Raw genomic sequence first — 12298 nt, forward strand, 5'->3', positions numbered from 1 at the left:
TGAATCATAAAAGTTTATTTTGGCCTAGACTGTCCCTTTAAGCAACTTTCCAATTAACTTTTATTATGAATTTTGCTTAGTTCCTTTGGTATCCTTTGTTAAAGAGTAATCATAGTTGAGCTAAGGAGTGTGCATGTGTCCTTAGCCAACTGGCAGCAGTGTTTGCAACAATGTTTATAGCAATATTATACATAGTTGCAAACTGTGTTGCCATACAGTATCTGTAGCATTTTATGTATAAACATTGTTGCAAACACTGCTGTTAGATGGTTAAGCATGCTCCTAAACACACCTTAGGTTTCTGTATAACTAAGGATACAAAGAGAACTAAGAGTAATTGATGACAAGTAAATTGAAAAAGTTGTTTAAAATTGTAAGCTCTATGCAATCCAATTTTAAGTTTGACTCTTTAAATAGCTATATTTAAAAATGTGACAACTTGCAAAGCATTATCTGTGCAGAATATTTTATTTTTTTTTAATATATTTTCTTCCACTTCAGGAAAACAAGTGAATTCTATTTGATATCCTGTATTTGCAAGTTTATTTGCATCTATATTGCTTTTTTTCTGATGAGATTATTAGATACGCAGGTAATTAGCTTCACTTTACAAAATATTTGCTTTCAGAAAGACACCTGCAGCATATCTAATTAACATTTGTGATTAGTTATTTATTGATAGATGTCAAGGTTTTAAGTGACCCAATACAACATTTAGCCCACAGCTCGCCAAAGTGGGTAAATAATGAACATTCATTCAGCCCCAAAAGGCAAGTCGTCATAGCAACAGGTTCATAGCTACAGGTCCTCAGATTTCAACAAAGGGTTAAAAATGTAAGAACTCGCTTAAAACAACAAATTAGTCTTACAATACACATACAAGAAATCAACTAGTGTATCTATGAGTTGGATACATACTACAATAAATATCTATAAAATACGTAGCGATTCAGTGCTTCCCATACACTTGAATGACGCAGCACCATCTGGGAATCAAGCTGAACAGCTAACAAGTTCATGTCACCTTTCACAAACTGTGGAATACAATACAGATTGTGGTGAAAGCACACACACAAAAATACTGAACCTGAGTTCGCTAACTTGTACGAGTCTACCTCTAGTTTTGCAATATAAACTGCACAACAAAAACATATTTTTTGGCATCACAGCATAAGGAGATATGAACAGTAATGGTTAACCCTATGAATTATTTGGAAACCAAATAGTTCAATAAATGTGGGCAGTTTGCTTGTGCTGTTGTGGGTGATATTTGGAACGCTCAGTGGACCTGAAGATAAAACAAAAAAAACATCAAATGTGTACTTACCTAAAACTACCTTGCGTTTACTTCTTGCCACCAGCTGTAAAACACTCCCTTAGTTACAAGTACCACAGAGGGAATAGGGATGCTGGATAGAGAGCAGTTAGAGTGCAGTGGCTCCACCTCCTAACACATGGCCTGCTATGAACATACTTCCTGTTTGTCTCCCCAATGGGAGCTCTGTCTGAGCTCCTTCTGTGTTATTGTTGGGCGCCTGTTCCACACTGAATAGGGCTAAATGCCTGTACAAATCCTCAGTATTATAATTGCTGATGATAACACTGTATTAATGAATACATGAAATATGTATATCTCTCATTCCATATCATCAATATTCAATCCCCTCCTTTCTCTCTTAAAATCTTACAAAAATAACTCCAATTAATTTTCCAGTCTATGGAACTAAATAAAAAAAAAAAATGCAAGGAAACTGTTCAAAAAGTATGAGTCAGATTAGTTGAATTACACAGAGGATTTTGCCTCATAAAACCATGTTTCTTTCAAATGGACAGTATTTCCTTTGTTCACTTAGTACAGCTTGTTCAAACAAAGATTGTTCATACTCTGACAGCCCAAATCAATAAGTTTCTTATGTACCAGCATCTGAAAAACACATTTGTGCTCTGAGATGTACTGTTAGGGGGTGTAAAAATAATCTATAGCAAATGATGCTTCCTGTAATGTGCTGATTACCCCTGTAAGAGTTTACACATGCCTTAGCATCATCTTTGCAGTTTCAATTATAGTTGTAGATAATAAGGATATTTTACTTCCATGTAGTTACAGAGAAATACAGAACAGAAAAAATCTACCTAGAGCTAGGAGAGGATTTAAAATGACATTCTAATTATAAAATAAAATGCTTAGATTTTTAAAAGCATGTTTTTTTTGTACCTTGCTATGTGTTAATTCCTTACAAATAAGCAGAACATTGCAGCTCCCAAACAGAACAGAGGCAATTAGGAGCAACATACTTATGACTGTCTATTTTCTGCTTAGAGCAGAACTTTAGCTATGAACCTGTTTGAAAGGGTTAACTACCTAGTGAACAAGAGACACTAGTGCAAAAATAAGATCATGGTATCTGAATGACCATTTGAAGATTAACCTTAATTTCTATTAGTGCTTATTAACTCAGGTGCAACATCCACCATTAAAGGCACAGTAAAGTAAAAAATAAATGTTTATTATTTAGATAGCACATACAATTGTAAACAATTTTCCAATTTACTTCTATTATTAATTTTGCTTAGTTGGCTTGGTTATTTTTTGTTAAAGAGTAATTCTGCTCTACCTAAATCGTGAACATTTAATTTTGACTTTACTGTCCCTTTAAAAGCATATATAAAAGCTTAGAGCATTTAATAATATTTATTAAAGGCCAGTGTTATTAGTTTTCTGTTAAAATAAAGTAATGCATTTGCAATTGCTTAAAGGCACAGTCAAGTCCAAAAAAACTTTCATGATTCAAATAGGGCATGTTATTTTAAACAACTTCCCAATTTACTTTTATCACCAATTTTGCTTTGTTCTCTTGGTATTCTTAGTTGAAAGCTAAACCTAGGTGGTTCCTATGCTAATTTCTTAAACCTTGAAGGCCGCCTCTGCATTTGACAGTTTTTCACCACTAGAGGGCATTAATTCATGTGTTTCATATAGATAACATTGAGCTCATTCACGTGAATTTACTGAGGAGTAAGCTCTGATTGGCTAAAATGCAAGTCTGTCAAAAGAACTGATATAAGGGGGCAGTCTGCAGAGGCTTAAATACAAGGTAATCACAGAGGTAAAATGTGTATTATTATAACTGTGTTGGTTATGCAAAACTAAGGAATGGGTAATTAAGGGATTATCTCTTTTAAAACAACAAAAATTCTGGTGTTGACTGTCCCTTTAAATTTGTTTACTATGACATTTCCCCTTGCCCTTAAAGAGACAGAAAGGTCAAAACTGAAATGTGATTTTAAAGGGACATTCCAGTCAAAATTTAAATGCACATAGATGAATTACATCTTTGAATAGAAATATATTTGCAATATGCATGTGTTGTCAAAAATGCTTCTAGTAAAAGTTATCATTGTTTTAATGTTAATATGTTTCACTGCACGTGCATGTAAAGCATAGCTAGATATGTTTAGTGCACCAGAATAAAAAATGTAAAAAAGAATAAGAGAAATACCACAAATTGGATTCTGGCAGACAGCTGCCACTACCTAAGATGGCAGCTTCTAGTAAAGGGCGAGGGTTAGAGAGCATTTTGGGAGGGGTCAAGGAGGTGGGAGGGCTGAGGAGGGATCCCTAATTTAAAAAAAAATACAACTGCATACTGTCAGACTGTGTGCCAGTACCTAAGATGGTGGTGACCAGTGGGGGGTAAGGGAGGGAAGAGAGCTGTTTGGGAGGGATCAGGTAGGGATCAAGGGGTGGGAGGTGTCAGGTGGGAGGGTAATCTCTACAATACAGATAAAATTTGCTTTACAAGCTACCTGATTAACCCATTCACTGCCGGGAATATTAGAAGTGTGGTGTGCAGCTGCAATTAATGGCTACTAATTACCAAAAAGCAATGAATAAGCCATGCATGTCTGCTATTTCTGAACAAAGGGGATCCCATAGAAGCTTTTACAGCTTTTATCTGTCACTATAACTCCACTCTTACAGCAGTCTTTGACAATTTGACACCTCCTTCCATAGCTGAAAAGCCACACACTCATCCTCAGCCCTGGCATATTCCTCTGACACGCTACCTACGTAGATGTTTCCGCACTGCTGAGTGACATTGGAGAAAATCAGTTGTTCAGCGGACTTCCTTCATTACAAGTTCATTTTAAATGCCTACTCTGCCCTTAACCTCTTCAAGCAGGATTACGTCTCTGCACTTATCTCTACTCTTTCTTCAAACACAAAACATCTGTTCTCCCCTTTTAACACCCTTCTCCACCCACCATTATCTCCTATTTCCACTTCCCTCTCAGCTCAAAATTTTGCCAACCACTTCACCAACAAAATGAATTCCATCAGAAATGAACTCATCTCTCAACACACTACCAGTCTACAACTCCCTCAACTGATTGCCGATGTTAACAACCCACAAGGCTTCAAATTCAGCTTTATTTGCTTCTCTCTCCTAATCTTACTCCTATCCTCACAATTATTTTTAATCTATCCCATAGCACTGGTATATTTCCATCATCCCTTAAACATGCACTAATCACACTATCCTCCAAAAATCTTCTATCCATCCATCATACCCATCCAACTACTGCCCTATTTCTCTACTCCCCCTTGCCTCAAAACATCTGGAAAGGCTTGTATATAAATGTTTTATCACATTTCCTCACATTAAACTCCCTCTTTGATCCATTGCAATCTGGATTTCGCCAACACTCTTCAGAAACTGCAATCAATGAGGTTACTAATGACCTAATTAAAGCAAAATCAAAAGGCCACTTTTCTCTGTTAATCCTTCTTGATCTGTCTGCAGCCTTTCACACTGTTGACCACGCTCTCTTGTTCTTTATGTTGGGGTACCACAAGGCTCTGTCCTTGATCCCCTTCTCTTCTTAATTTATACATAATCCTTAGGTTCATTAATACAGTCCCATGGGTTTCAATACCATTTGTATGCTGATGATACCAAAATCTACATCTCTGCACCAGGCCTATCCCCTTCCTTACTAACTCGTACCACGAACTGTCTTTCTAACATTTCATCCTGGATGTCCTCTCACTAACTTAAACTAAATATCTCCAAAGCTGAGCTCCTTATTTTCCCCCCTTCTTCCAAAATCCCTACCCCCCAGCTTTCTCTGACTGTTGATAATAACATCATTACCCCAACCCCGCACGCCCGATGTCTTGGGGTCACACTTGACTCAGATCTCTCTTTCACTCCCCACATCCAGTCTTTGGCCAATTCCTGTCTCCTCCACCTTAAAAAACATCTCCAAAATGTGCCACTTCCTCACACAAGTTAGAGAGCTTTTTGGGAGGGGTTAAGGAGGTGGGAGGGCTGAGGAGGGAATTGGCTAAAGACTATTATCATTTATTTGTATAGCGCCGCCAAATTCCGTAGCGCTGGGTACAATGATAGGGGTATACAGTGACAAGGATTTGTGATAAAATACAAAACATAACAAAACTAAACAAATCTAGTACAGGAGGAAGTGGGCCCTGCTCCGGAGAGCTCACAGCCTACAGGTTTAGGGTGCAGAGACATAAGGTTGGGGTAGCTTGTTACATCGGTTTTAGTTGCAGCAGTAAGTCAGGCAGTTCATGTATTAGTTTGGTTCGGATGAGGGATAGAGGAGAGATGGTACGCCTCTCTGAATAGGTGGGTTTTCATGGAGCATCTGAAGCTATACAAGGTAGGAGATAATCTTATGGAGCGGGGTAGAGAGTTCCAGAGGACAGGAGCAGCACGCGAGAAGTCTTGGAGACGGGAGTGGGACGTAGAAATAATAGGAGTGGAGAGACGTAAGTCAGAGTTTGATCGAAGAGGACTGGATGTAGGAATATTTCACGATGAGAGAGGAAATATAGCTGGGAGTTAGACTGTTGAGTGCTTTGTAAGTTAAGGTTAATACTTTAAATTGTATTCTGGAGTGTCTGGGGAGCCAGTGTAGAGACTGGCAGAGTGGAGCAGCTGATGTAGATCGGCGACTTAGGTGGATGAGTCTAGCAGAAGCATTCATAATAGATTGGAGGGAGGAGAGGTGGTGTTTTGGAAGGTCAATAATCAATGCGTGACAAAATGAGGAAATGAATTAGTATTTTTGATAATAAATGCCTCTGCTAGGCTGAACTTCCTTACACATCGCTCCTCTTCTGCTGCATCTCTCTGCCAGTTCCTTCACTGGCTTCCTCTAACCTCCAGAATAAAACACAAAATCCTGACTCTAACTTTAAAAGCTCTCAATAACACTGCTCCACCCTATATCGCCAACCTAATCTCCAGATACTCTCCCTCCCGTCCCCTTCGCTCTGCTCATGGCCTCCTCTCCTCCTCTCTTGTTACCTTCTCACATTCCCATCTACAAGACTTCTCCAGACTTTCCCCTATTTTGTGGAACTCTCTGCCTCGCTCCTCAAGACTCTCCCATAGTTTTCAAACTTTCAAGCGCTCCTTAAAGACTCTACTGTGCAGATATTCATATAATATACACTAACATTTTCTTTTCTTAGTTCCTCTCCTCCTTTAGTTATCCCCTTGAACCCCCTTAGCATGTAAGCCTATAAACCTAGCTGCTTTGTCTCCCATAATTGTTACCTTGCATATTAGACCCATGTTTTTGCGCTCTACAAATAACTGATATTATTATTAATAATAATAATAATAATAATAATACAGCCATTTGTCTTATGACTGCACAAGTTGCATGTAAATAATTTCAGTGAGAAACCAAAAATGATGAAAAAGTTAACAATTTTTTTTAATATGGTCACATTTGGCGGCAAAATGGTGGCAAGATATATACCAAACTGGGCATAGATCATTACCTTGGGTTGCCTCCTAAACCATATATAGTTTTGATAAGTAAATAAAAAAAAATCATCAAAAACATGAGTGATGAGTGTTTAAATTGAGTGATAGCAAAAATGCTAAAAAATAATCTTCGGCAAGTTTTTCTCTGAAATTCACATTACTGAAAGGATTAAAAGTGTGCTCCTATGAACTACTCCCATATTGATACTAGATTGACTGTGAGAATACTGCCAGCTAAGCTGAAAAGCGATTCATTTTCTAGAGGGTGTACAACTCAAGTTCAGGGTCTTTGTAAATCTACTGTTGCCAAGGTGGATATAAAGATGGATCACGTGACACTTTGAGGAAATCATGTCATGCTAGAGCTCACAAGTTAGGGAGAGGACACAGAGTCCTTAAAGACTGCAGCAAGGGCTGAAAATGGAACCCATTATTATCAGGAAGTTAAAGATCACCTGGAAGTCAAGGTTAACCTCAGTCATCAGAATGCATCGGAGTCAAGGATGCAGTTCGGGGTGGTCTACATAGTCAACAAACAAGAAGTCATGTGAAAATCAGAGAGCTGAGATTTTGCCTAAAATGATATTATTATGTGATATGTATGTAAAAAAGAACAAAATCAGCAAAACGTTCAAATTATTAATAAATCCACCCCTCCATGAATATGTTAGGACTGACCATATAAAATCACATCATGGACAAGTTGCAAAGCAGAACCAAACATAAATTATTTGGAATTGGTTGTGGACTTTGCAAAGAGGATTCTGAAAACAGATACCACAAATTGTATTCTTTTTGGAATGCACAAGATTCTGTCACTATGAATTTTCAACTGAATGGGGTGCACACAATTCAAATTGTTGAAGTATTCTCCTGAACAGAATTGTTTTTGTAACAATGGGCTACATATCACAATGGCTTAGAAATGGGTCTTTAAAAAGTTGAGAAATTACAGTGTATGATGCACAGGAATATTTTCTTCATCCTCTAGAATGTTTTTCAAAAGATCCAATTACAGTTAAAGTCACATGAGGTGAAAACATTTTAAAAATCACTTTTATATACAGGTTTAGAGATAATTGTTTTTCTCTATATGTAGTAAGAAACTGGGGCTTATGTTTTCTTCCACTCTTTCCAATGATTCTTGTGGCTCTTCAGCTTCATAGGGTAGAAATGACTGCCTTTTCCAATGATGTTAGCCTTTCGGGCCTGTTTTTTTAGACATCCTGGAATTGTTAGAAATTCTATTAATTCTACTTTAGATTTTTTCCCCCCATTGTTTCTGATTAATTTTCAAGGAGATGATAACTCATTCAGGAATGTCATATACCTACCTGGTTATATTGGTTCTTGGAAAGCTATATTGATTAATTCACAGCAACTACTATCATCAACTATTTTACTCTTAATTATCTTATGGAAGTTTTAGTGGACCAGACTTGAAGCTCTTCATCTTTTTCTGTGTGGAGAATCCAGGTGCATATTTTCGCCTAGACTGACTAGGCGAGTGCCTGGGACAGAAGAATTTAGGGTGGGAAGTATATTTTGAGAGTCATTCAATGACATAATGCTTTTCCACTCATGTGCTCTCCAACTATATCAGTTTTATAGATATCAATAATTCCTGTTTTTTCTAGTGAATGCGCACCACCCCTCCAACCATTTCTGGCTTCTGGTTGTAAGGCTTGAAGCAAATATGAGCTGGGCAGCACAAAACCCCACTTACAGAAATTATATTTAGACAATTTGCTGCTTTATTGTTTATTAAAAAAAGGATTAAAAATAAACATGAAAATGAAAAGCTTTTTGTCATTCTGAAGAATCTTTAACCCATTTAACCTACCTGTTGGCTACATCATTTGTTTTCATATACTCAATGTTTAGTAAGTTTAGTCATCTCTAGTGAATTAATTATACATTCATCATCTATGTTTTTTTCACTATTTCAGTTTCCTCAGGAGATTTTAATCTTTTCAAATGTATTAGTGCTGCACTGTTGCAAAAGATGTAGATAACTGTGAGTTTTTGCAAGCATTCTTCTTTTTAATTCATAGGGGAAACTTGGCTTCTACACTTAAGTGAAACTAAAGGCCCGCCAACCAATTTCAAATTTAATTAGAAGAAATTTTGCATTAAAATTACTTTTGCAACAATGTTGCTTTTAAAACCTTGATACTGATTTTATGATAGTTTTTCACATGCACACAATGCACAGAAAAATATTAAGTTCTAAAATTACAGCTAATACATATGTTCCGTAAACCCCCTTATACGGGGTGATATACAATAATTATCGAAGACAATAACAATACCATGTTAAGCAAAGGCTACCTTTTCTCAGCAAAAAAGGCCAATGAGCTGCCAAAAAAGTAAAAAGCATATTGTATGCTGTAATAGAATATTAACTGAAAGTAACCATGTAGTATATTTGGCAACATACATTACATTAGCAAAATAGTAACATAATTTAGTAAAATTTGATAAAAGGAGGCAAGCAATCTGATGTTAAGTGAAAACCTTGGAGGTTGAGTGTAGAAAAAAAGTATACATAGTAAATACATAGTCAAAATCTGTCGGTAACACTTATTTGCCTTCTATAAAAGAAAATGCTGATGTAATGTCTTGTTAAACCTCATATGCAAAAAAAGGACATTAAAACAATAAAAAAACATTTAGAAATTATTAATTATAAAAATCTTAATAAAAAATAAAGAAATAAAGAACTATGACATAAAAATAGTTATCAACTAAAAAGAAGAAAATAATAATAGCTTCTTGAAGAATGATAATTGTAATAATGATATTAATTATACAATAGCGTGGATGGAGAAGAGAAATAAAATATGGAGAACACTAAAAGAAAAGGGAAAATAATCAAATGTACCAAAGAAAAAAGGGGGTTAGGAGGAAAAATGGGAAAAAGGAGAAGGAAAGGGGAAGGAAGAGGCAAGGTAGGGGTAAGGGACTTAGTCTATAAACAAATCCAGGTTATATCTCATGTTAATGCCCTTGGGAAATTTAGTTTCTAGGGTAAAAATCCAGTATGCTTCTTTGCTCAATAACTTGCCTATTATATCTCCCCCTCTGATATCTCTCCTAATATGATCAATGCCCACAAAATGGAAAAGATGTTTGATGCGTCTACCATGGGAACAAAAATGCTTGGCCACTGGAGTTCTGGGGATTTCCTCATCCAGTGACAGCAAGTGCTCCTTAATTCGGTCTTTTAGGGGGCGTGTAGTAAGGCCCACATATTGGAGGGAGCACTGCTGGCATGTGATGAGGTACACTACATATTCACTAGTGCAGTCTATTCTCTGCATAATGGGAAAGTCTCTACCAGTTATAGAAGATTTGAAATAATTTGTTTTCTTTGTATAGGTACAACTTTTACATATGTGGCCACACTTAAAGAAACCTTTGGTTATTGAAAGCCAGTTCGTCACCTGAGATGGCTTATTAAAGAAGTGTTTCTTGACCTTGTCTCCCACTGTGGGGTGTCAGAGTATATGAATGTTATGATGAATATTACATATGTATACATATATATGTATATATATATATATATATATATATATATATATATGTTAGATGAGACCTCAGGATTAATTGAACATGAGTTTGTTGAACACAGCTTCTAATCCACTGTGGGTCCCAACCCCCTACCAGATGGGTTTAGCTGGGTGAATGCACGTTTATCAGGATTGAAAATCAGCATAGCTTTGAAGCACACCCTCCTGCTGTGTAAAGCACACAAACATTTTCCTAAAGGAACTATAACTCCATGACATTTGGTGATGAAAGGATAAAATCTAAAATAGTTGGATAAGCATAATACTTACAGGAAACCCCTTTGATTATTTAGAATAAATGATCAGTGTTTTGGGTGGGGAATATGCTCGGGAGCCCTCTGGAATTTGTCACCTAAATCTTTGTGGATTCAAAGTAAGACATGTGCTGCAGACATACGGCTTGGGGGAAGGTGACACAAATAGAATTAAATACATTTTGCAAAGGGAACAATGCCAGTTTTCCATATATGTTTGGAATGATTCAAATAGCCCATATATGTATATATATGTTGAAATAGTACGTTTTATATTAAATAAATAATTTCTGCATGGGACATTTATATAGGAAATAAATTCAGAATTATTATAGATTAAATAACAATTTTAATAATACCATATTTGAATTACATGTATATATAACATGCTTTCCTGTTTTTCCAGGTGGAACTAAAAGATGACACATACAGGACGATACATGGGATGAAATAAGTCATATCATATGAATGTGCAATAAATGTTTATAAAGTTTTAAATATATCTCTTGAAATATAGTGAGATGGATATATGGAAGTTACTTTGATGTGATATGACTATGAAATATTGACATCTGATAATGAAATATAAATGCTAACAAGAGAAATTTGCTAATGAAGTAAATTGTGGTATGTTTAATAGGAAAAAATTAAATAGTTAGCAATATAAATTATTTAATATAAATAATATAACATATTTGATATCAAAATGATCAGAGAGGGGGGGCGTGGCCAAGCAACCAACATGGAAGGACGCACAATTCATAGCTCCTTCAGAAATCTGTGTAATGGACTGCTTTTTCCTGTCTATGGTCTCTAGATATAGAGTTGATCTTTCTTATACGAAGTATGAGCTTAAGGGGAACAACAGGAGCATTTATTTTTTTGTAGCCACATTGAATGTCCTTCTAACGCAAGACTTGGAAGGCTGCGGCCTACTCACATAAGCCTGACGTCTCCCCCCCTGGCCACCTGGGTTAAGGGGCCGTGCACAGAGCGAAAGGGAAAGCTCACATTGTATACTCAGCCATCATTTTGCTGTGATCCGCTTTGCAAGCCTAACTGACAGCTATGGTCCGGACCTGTACCCTGACGTGGGACGCACTGGCGGAGCTCCTGCGGTCTCACTACAGCAAGCTGGAACAACGCATCAAGCTTATTATTACAGGTCAGAGATACACTGAACCAAAGCAAGACGCGCATTACGATGCCGAAGAAGCCACCTCTCAGGGCGCAGCTGCAGCCTTACCTGACAGACTGACTGAGGTGCTAAGGCGGCCCACTCAAAATAAGCTAAGTAGCAGCCGATCGCACATTGCAGCGATCTCCCTAGCGCAGAGGCCTTCTAGCTCCGTCAGTACAAATAAACTACCACAACGACTGACCCACCGGAGATTTGCAAGGAGACCTATACATGGGAGGTCCCTGATCCTTGCAAGACAAAGCAAAATTGGGAGATCAGGACTGTCTAGGACTAAAGGGATACTGGATACAGCATGTCTGTCAACCTACACAGGTCTGTTCTGTATGCAAAGTTGGGGGGGAGCCCCACCTTTAGAGGCCTGCTTGGAAGATTTGTATGCTCTAAGATGGGAAAAAGCCGGTGTGGGATGAGTCTGATAGTTTACTCCATGATGTGTGGTGTGTAGTGCTGGGGGCCCGACTACAT

General features: G+C 37.2%; 1 protein-coding gene across 1 annotated transcript in view; it reads right to left on the bottom strand.

Moving 5' to 3' along the window:
* The window catches only part of OSBPL1A (oxysterol binding protein like 1A), a 702947-nt gene extending 701448 nt beyond the window's left edge, over window positions 1-1499 (bottom strand). Inside the window, 1 exon segment of the mRNA XM_053714984.1 lies at window positions 1328-1499. The gene's annotated coding sequence lies outside the window, so the exon portion shown is untranslated.
* Window positions 1500-12298: the final 10799 nt, after the last annotated feature.

The sequence above is a fragment of the Bombina bombina genome, chromosome 5, assembly GCF_027579735.1.
Source record: "Bombina bombina isolate aBomBom1 chromosome 5, aBomBom1.pri, whole genome shotgun sequence".
Lineage (NCBI taxonomy): Eukaryota > Metazoa > Chordata > Amphibia > Anura > Bombinatoridae > Bombina > Bombina bombina.